Here is a 9,210-nt window from a genome sequence, read left to right as displayed (position 1 = left end):
TGTCACACTCAGCTGACAGAGTACAGAGAAACCCACTTACTGTGTGTTTGCTTATTCATATTCTAAAGCCCAAAGCCCCCGAGGAGATACAGAAAGATACTCGTCAGCTTGTGGCGGGCATGTTTGATGCTTTTCACATGTGTACTAGAAGTCATGGGTAGGTTTGGATGGGAGGATATGCATGCCTTTTTGCCAGAATTGTTTGACTGGAGATGGTGAAGGAAGCGCATGTGTAATGAAACACCTCTCAAATCTGTTACATGGGGAGAAGGCAGATACATGGGGAGGTGAAAAAAAAACAGGACAAAAAAAGAACAAGTGAGAAAGTGATGAGGCTGTTTAACCAATACAAAGCTGCCAAATCTGCCTAGCAACCACAGTTAGTTTAGCAACCATCAGCTAACTATTGTAACTATGAGCTTGGTTGCTCCCTTTGACCTTGTCAATCTGTAATGTCAACGTCTGTTTTGCTCGTAAAAACCTGCTGTATTACATCCATTGGTGCAGCTGGACAGACTGTATTGTATCATATTGTAAGTCATATCACTTGAGTATATTTATGCACGAGGAAGAGGACAGAGGATAGTCGAAGAGTTCCTTTCCAGAACATGCCCATGCGTGCACATCCTGGGTGCTGATTATTGACTGCAAAGAGATGCAACCTAAGCAGATAAATAGATCACTAAATGACCTCCAGTGTGTGAGAGAAGCAAAACACACACATACTGATTTAACAAGCTGTTATGAAGAAAAGGTCAGACATGGACGGTTAAAAGATTATTGAGTAATTATTGGCGCCATATTAACAGGGAATATTCATAACCCTACCCACAGCTTACTGCAACTACTAAACTGGAGCCTTTGTCAAAGTACATTTAAAAGCAATGTGACTGATGGCTCCAAGAAATGTCAGGCTCCCTTTAAAAATAATTTCCAATAAGCCTTTGTGGTCTTAATTGCTCGTTTTTGGGGTCTTGTGATCACTTTGGAGCTTCTGATGAGAGTATTTCTAATGACCCGGCCACAAAATGTCTAAGACTAATATCTTAGTCTAATAACAGCCATGCAATGCTATTAGAAACAAATGAATTTCCTTGCTTTAGCTAATAGTTGAAAAAAACATGGCAGTGCAGCTGAGTTTTGCTGTGTATTTGTAATCCCACTAACTACAACTGTCACTCTACCTAAAAGTCTAAGATCAACCTCTGTAACAGGAGATGAAAGCAAAACTCAGATTTGCAGCAGCAGCAGCACAGTTTCAGATAACAGATTAGAGGACAAATTGGTCCCTGCATCTTTTAGTGGCTCTGCCTTCACTTGGACAACGCTCTGTCTCACTCGTCTGTCCACTGAAAATGTAATCTAAGTGGGAAAAAAAAAATTCTCCAGCCAGTGAGGTGCATTTTAACCTCTGCGAGAAACCCGTGCGAAGCAGAAAAGCAGACACTTGAATGAGCCCTGGGAGGATAGTTTGCCTTGCCGGAGGAAATAGCAACGTGAGCTCTGAGACATAACTGGTGAGAAACACAAGAGAGGAGAGAGGGCGGCTGAGGCAGAGTTGGGCAACAGATGAAAAGATCCTCATCTTGAGGCAAATGTTTTATAAAAGAATTCAGCCGCAGGAACGTGGTTGGCAACAGGTTTGGCACTCGCAGCCCTCTGAGGCAAAATGCAGGCACTGAACTGTGCAAAACATTTCACACTATTTGGCTGGTGTGTCCCTTTTCTCCATCATACCATCTTGTGTTACGAGTCAGCTTTGTGAGTGTGGTTTCGCAAAAGGCTGCAGCCAGCATTCGTTTCCATCCTGCCTCCTCCCAGCTGCATCACTTGGCTCGTGCTCAGCTGACTGTCAGTTGTCCTGACAGCCTGACCTCCCGGAGGCTCGCGCAGCCAAATGCCACGTCACATCGGGCTCGGCTTCGCCCGGGTCTGGCCCTCAATCATTTTTACACCCACGTCCACCTCCATAACACCTCCCTCCCCCTTCCACTTGACACCTGAAAATGAGAACCCAGTGGTTTGTTTCTCTCTATTTATAGCTCCCTCTGTTTCTGTGGTGTTGGCTGACTGTGGAAATGCTAATATTAAACAATGTAATGCCATTATTTCACACACTGCTTCCACTGGGAGATCATCCATATTTGTTATCTGTCCTGAAACAAGAAGTTCTGCAGCTGCATATTCCCATTACACAGGCTAATTTCATTTACGCTTACTTCTATCAAAGTTGTCATAAAACAAAACTAGCATTTGATTGCACCTCAGAAAAACGTTTTTGTTCGATTCCTACGAGATTAAAGTTTTCTGGAAAATGAGAGACACACAGAGAGCACAAAAAGTGTCTGCTGCTGCAACTCGGGCTCTTTTGAAGCTGGTTATGTTATCAAAAGATCAGCAGGCACAACGTCTCATCTGGTGAGAAGATGACAAGGCCTGATAAACCGCAGTGTTTACTGCACAAGTTAACAGAGGCGATCAATAGCAGCACTCGATACCCTGAATACAGAACGGCTGAAGAAAGATTGAATTGCCACCGGAGGCTAATGGTAAATAGGGGAGGGCGTCAAAAAAAAGGTCATAATAAAACTGAAGAGAAAAAAAACAAAGGCTTTTCAAAATATAATGTGGTTTTGTCATATGCTGTATAATGTTGTCAGACAGGTCACAACCTAAACAGATCGGGAGCAGAGACAATGCAAAAGAATGGAAGAAGATGATAGACGATAAAGAGCTAGGGCTCCCAGCACGGAGTGACATCACCTGTAGGTTATCTGAAGGGCAGTTTTGAAGATCATTCCGTTGCCATCTTGGCAGATTAATCCCAGCCAGTCAGGACAATAGGAAAAGGGGCGGTGTATGAGTGGAGCTGAGTGGGCCCTGGGTGGACCCATAGACTGTATACGTAGTGGACGTATGTAGAATACTCCTGATTTGTTTTGTTGGTTGTGCTTTAAAATCTAAACTTTTCAATCTCAATTCAAGTTTGGTTGCAGAACATTAAAAAAAAAAAGTTGGACTGTAGTTACTGTTGAGTTCTGTTGGGAGGTTCACGTCTGTTTGAATTTTTTTTTTTTTTACTTTTCAGCTTTATTGCCCACTTTAAAACGTTTATTCAAAAAGTCATTAAATGTCAGAAGTTACATTACTTTGAAGTTATCAAAAAAGTTACATTACTTTTTACATTTTTAAGACATTAACTAATAATCTCTAATGTAATCTGTTACATTTTAAAAGTAACCTTTACAACACTGGTCAGGACTTGGGTCAAAGCGGTGCATTCATACAAGCTTCTTTTAGCTAATGGATACGAGTACATGAGGGTGCAAGCAACGCGTCCCATAACCTGTGTTTTTTCAAACTTTTTAAAAGAATCATCTGAAGTGATGGAGCTAATGGGATTTAATTAGCAAAAGTTTGAATGAAAAAGAGAATGTCTTGCTCTAAGAACACGTAGTGTATATCCTCTATAGTGCTAGAAGTAGTATAGTAGTTAACAAAATAATAATGGCTTAGTTGGCATTATTCTATATTTTTCTTAGTCAAGAAAGCCCATGAAAAGACCAAAATTAACAATGTACTATTCAGTCTCTTAGTACTTCCCTGCCCTGTCTGTGTCTCTCAGTTGTAGGCGAAGATATAGTATCAGAATTATATACTTTTATTTCCTGTAGTTTTTATCAAACAGGAGAAATGGTGCGTTTGTTGGGGACTATATTTAGCCGTGGAGTAATATGTTGCTACTGAGCAGGATGGTGCATGGGGGATTGACTCAAAAGCAACTACACTGACTGTGTTTGCGCCAGTGGGGCAATTTTTCACCCTGTGCAACAGAGTGGCTCATTTATGTGTGTACAATAGCTTTTTGAAACAATGCCATTTTATGTATCACTAAATCTCCATATGTACAGTAAGAGTTTGTGGAATCAGTTTATCTTTGGAATCAGATTGTAGAATCCTGGCTTCACATGGTCAGATTTGTCTCAACTCTAAATGTCTAAACAGCAAACCAAGGCTTTGTAGAGGGACATTAGGAAAGCAAATGCGGTTATCAGATTATAAAGGAGAAGGACTTTATGATGTATTGTGATACTGCCACAGGTGAGCCACAGTCTCTGAGCGCTGCATGGTGCTGAACTGGCTGCATCATGAAAAACAATTTTAGTTCTGCAAACATGAGATGGACCTTAGGCTGGTTTCATTTTGCTCTTCAATTATTCAGAGTTTAACAATTTCTCAAAACTAAACAATCAGAAAAGGTTAGCCACTGTATTGACAGGCTGAGGAAAATTGTTCCCATGATAACGGTCAGAAATACCTACTGACCGGTGGTATAGATTTAAAAAAATAAGACCTTTAACATAAATCAGGGGTGGAGGAAGATTTTAATCTTTTACTTGAGTAAAATTTAAGGTTTTAAGAAATTCTGTTGTGACTTATGTGGAAAAGTGCAATAAACAGAAATATCACGTCTGTAAGCATAGCACAAGGTAATCCTTTATATGTTTTATTTTAGGGTTGACTCTTGTTACCGATCCTGTTTGTGATTGTCATGGACAGGATTTTAAGGCCCAGTGGGGGGGAGACAATATCCGGTTTGGGGGCCTCAGGATTTCTTCTCTGCTATTTCCAGATGATGTGGTTCTTTTGGATCCATCTGACCGTGGCCTCCAGCATTTGCTGCTGTGGTTTGCAGCTGAGTGTGAAACGGCCGGGATGAGAGTCTCCTCCAAGTCTAATGCTGTGGTTCTCTGCCAAAAAATGGTGTATCGCTCCCTTTGGGTTGGCACGGAGTGCCGGCCCCTATAGTGAAGGAGTTTAGGAATCTTGGGCTCTTGTTCAAGAGTAAGGGTTGGATGGAGTGGGAGGGTGACGGGTAGATCAGTGCAGTGACAGCAGTAAGGCAGGTGTTGTGCTCGACTCGTTGTGAAGAGGGAGCTGTGCCAGAAATCGAAGCTCTCAATTTACAGTCAATCTACGTTCCGACCCTCACCTTGGCCATAAGCTTTAGTTAGTGACCGAAAGAACGACGCAGATGCAAGTGTCGGAAATTAAGTTTCTTCCACTGTGTGGCCAGGCTCAGCCCCAAGGTAAGAAGCTCTGACATCGGAGGCTTGGAGAAAAGTCTCTGCTCTGGAGCCAGTTGAGGTTGTCCGGGCATTTGATGAGGATGCCTCCTGGGCGCCTTCAATTGTTGCTTTTCCAGGCATGTCCAACTAGTAGGAGACCCCAAGGTATAGACCCAGAACACTCCGGAAGGAGTATACATCTCATGTACCCTGGGAACACATTGGGATCTCCCAGGAGGAGCTGGAAAATGTTACTGAGGCGAGGGACATCAGGGCTAATCTGCTCAACCTGCTGCCACTGCGACCTGAGCCTAGAAAAGCGTAAAAAAAAAAAATGGATGTAACGGAAAGATGGATGTTTTAGGCTTCAGAGTTTGTTTGTAATGATGACGATACATTGACGAGACATTCAAAAGTGCAAGGTTGTGGCCTCTCTTGACCTGACAACCTTTCAAACAGAACGCTTACCAGATGACACTAGCAGCACAAATGTTTATTAAAGCTTCGATGACTTCAGCTAACATACTTCAAAGGTCTCCTTTATGACCTTTGCAACTTCCTGCATTAATTTAAGTGGGACAATACATTAAACATAAACCTGCTGTCATCGCTGCACAGTAAAAACAGATATAACATCCAACTTGCCAACAACCTGATACACTGCATAAATTGCAGCCGATCTGTCTTCATCTATCTGTGGATGAGAACTGGAGGAGGTGTGCAGATAAGAGCTTTTCTCCCTGCCTGCCTTCGACCCACCCACCTTTCTCTTCACTTCACCCAGGGTGGCTTTGAAGACAGACGCTCCTGCTCACCCTGCCAAACGTTATAAGTGCCAGCAGACCGCTGAAAATGTTTCAAAATCAAATAGATTTTGTCTACCTGCGTGGCATGCTAATGCGTCATGCAACAAGAATGACAAGCACATGGTGGTACAGATGAAAGAATGTTCCGAGTTATTTTGTTATGTCTCACATCTAGGATATGTGTGAAATTAGTGCCTGCCATGAGTGTTTTTAGTTGCCTCCTGCTCCCATGATTTCAAGAGCACACGGTTCTCTCATGTGAAGCAGTGCATTAAGGATGGCGGTGCTTCAAAGTGAAGGACACTCATGGAGCAAATTGATTCTAGAGGAGAGTGCGCGCCGCTTCCCAATAAGGACTTCTCCAACTACTAAAAGCGAGCATTCACCAGGAAAGATGTGTTTGTCACCACAAAAAGACACAACACAGGTTTCAGAGGATAATTCACCCTAGTTCATGATGATGTTTGGATGGATTTGAGGGGGATTAGGTTTTTGAGGCCGTGTACAAAAGTGCAATTATTCATTTAGGGCCTCCACTTCAAACACCCCCCCCCCACACACACACACACACACATGTCATTTTTGCTTTGCTGCAGTTGCCATGCACTTTTGGACGCGGCAACAGGCCTGAGCGGGAGCAGTCGCATCACATTCAGCTTCTGCACGTAACGGCAACAGTGGCTTCATAATCTCTTTGTCTCGCCACAAGCGTGAGCAAATGGATCCTTCAAATTACGCTAATGCTTCATCATACACGGTTGCACAAATGGAGCCAGGGGTACTTTCCAGCCTCAGCGTCCTTTTAATGCGATCCTGCATTCAGCTGGGTTTATATTTAAAGGTCATAGCATGATACTACTTATTCTAATGGCCTGTGCATATTCTGCTTGTGTGTTCATATAACAGCAATTAATACGTAACTTGCCAATGAGGTAATATTTGGTGATATTATACCAGTTTGCCACTAATAATCACACCCTTAAACATGGAATGAGTTTTCTACCTTATAGGTTTAATCCCATTAGCGTCAGGAAGTTTAAACATGGCAGTGAATGTGCCACAAGAAAAACCCAGAAGAGCTTTAAATGCAATTTAGATCATATTTAATAACTTTTAAAGTCCAATTAAATTCTGGTCTAAAATGTAAAGTGTCATCCGTCATAGCGATACCTGTTGGGACAAACATCCAACAAAATCTTTACAAACAGTATTCTGCAGAGACATGTTACATGTTCACAGAAAAATACTAACAAAAGCATGTAGAGCAGAACGTGGCAGATATCTGCTGATAGTGAACATTCCAAATAGGGCACTGAAATCACCTTAATTCCTCCAACCCAGAGCCCTCCAAACACAAAAATAAGTAAGATACTTATTCAAAACACTGGAAAGAAGAAACTTCAAGCCAAAGTCTATTAGAAAGTCAGAATGTTAGACGGTATGAATTGGCAGAATATCTCTTTACTGTGAGAGATAGACAGCAGACACAGATCCTAACCAAGCACAGCTTCAGTGAGTACAAATAAAAACATTGAAAAAAGAAGAAATAAAACATCACGCCAACAAAACAAAATGTGTGGTCACTGTTTGACATGAAGCTGAAACAGAGATCCATTTCATCCTATAACATTAAACATTCAGTGCAATAAAGATTGTTTCCTTTAATGAGTTCAACTCTGTTCTTAAGATTTCAAAGAGCTTCATGACCTCTCAAAATAAAAGATACTCCTGGGAGAAGGAGATAGGGTATTGCTGCTCATTATGTATCAACGTGCCATAACCTGTGGGACCGTCAATGACCTATGACACTCACAGTATATATATGTAATCTCACACACACACACACACACACACACACACACACACACACACACACACACACACACACACACACACACACACACACACAGATGTATATATATATAAAAATATACATTACATTTCATTTAGCTGACGCTTTTATCCAAAGCGACTTACAATAAGTGCATTTCAACCATGAGGGTACAAAACCCAGAACAACAGGAATCAAGTAAATACAATTTCTTCAAGAAAGCCAAACTACAAAGTCCATCATACATCATTCATCAACCTTAATGTTGTGTTAATGTTCTTATCACCGTTATTGTGTAGTGTCCAAATAATTGGACAAACTTTGCTTTGGCGACATTGTTTTTGAAGCATTCTTGAAAATAATGCCCCTTTGATTTGAATTGATTTGAATTACATTGAGATTTGACCAATTCTCCATTGCAGTACATTTCATCGAGCACTAGCCCTCTAATCACTAGGTAGCATTTCTGTAAAAATGGAGCTTTGTAAAGCTCTAAAGAAGAGCAAGTCATTTTCATGAGGAGCAGTCATAAAGGAAAAACTACCACAATATTGCCAAAGTTGGGACGTTTCATTTATTGTTGTTCAATTTCACAGTTTTTAGCATCCTGGTTTTGTCGCAAAAAATAGTTGTTTAAATGCTCCTTTACAGTGACAATATGACTCATATGCTGTATATTATCTCTTTACTGAGGCTTTATTATGTTTTCAGAGTTGTTGACTCAAGATTTTATGGCTTCAATCCACAAAATGGAAATATTCTGGGGGTTTTAGCATTGTACACACATTTCCCCATAATCCAACCTGACATATTTTAACCCAATATCACAACAAAGTGTGTAATTCACCCGTCAGCCCAATAGATGATACCGTGTCAGTATCACGTTTTGCGTCACCTAGGCGTGAAAAGTACATGCATGTGGTTTAGGTGACAAAAACTATGTGGTTACGTTTTGGAAAAGATCAAAATTTGGTTAAATGTGACTCAGTCGCACTTTGATTAGGGTTAGGTACAAAAACTAATTAGTAAGGGAGAGGAAAAGATCATGGTTTGGGTTAAAGTCATTCAGAAAGTAAGTAGTCCACTAAGTTGGCCGGGTTGGAACAGTGTTTGGTTGCACAGCATGACTTTGTAATAAGTGAACCACTAGTGAGGCTGCTGCTTGTTAAGGAGTGATCAAACCCATGTAGATGCATATTAGGATTTTGGGGTGTGCATGTGCAGTTAAAGTCCGATGTAGCTCTTTGGAGAAGTCTGGGCTTTTTTTTTTTTTTTTTTACAAAGGAGCAGCTGCTGCTTTTGAACAAGTCTGTTTTGCAACAGTCAACATTACGGTCCTATGTTTAAAATGTAGAAATTTGAGGAAGCAAAGTAGTTTTTTACTCATTAAAAGCTGCAACTTCTATGATGACGAAAAGAAAAATAACAGTAATGAGATGAATATTCAGACAGAATAAGTCTTCCTTCTCTGTAAGACACTGGTATATTGTCCTCAAGGTTTGTG

Source organism: Embiotoca jacksoni, unplaced genomic scaffold (genome assembly GCF_022577435.1).
Source record: "Embiotoca jacksoni isolate LCO1_2020_lvr unplaced genomic scaffold, fEmbJac1.0.p SCAF_1, whole genome shotgun sequence".
Lineage (NCBI taxonomy): Eukaryota > Metazoa > Chordata > Actinopteri > Embiotocidae > Embiotoca > Embiotoca jacksoni.
This window is presented reverse-complemented; position numbering follows the sequence as displayed.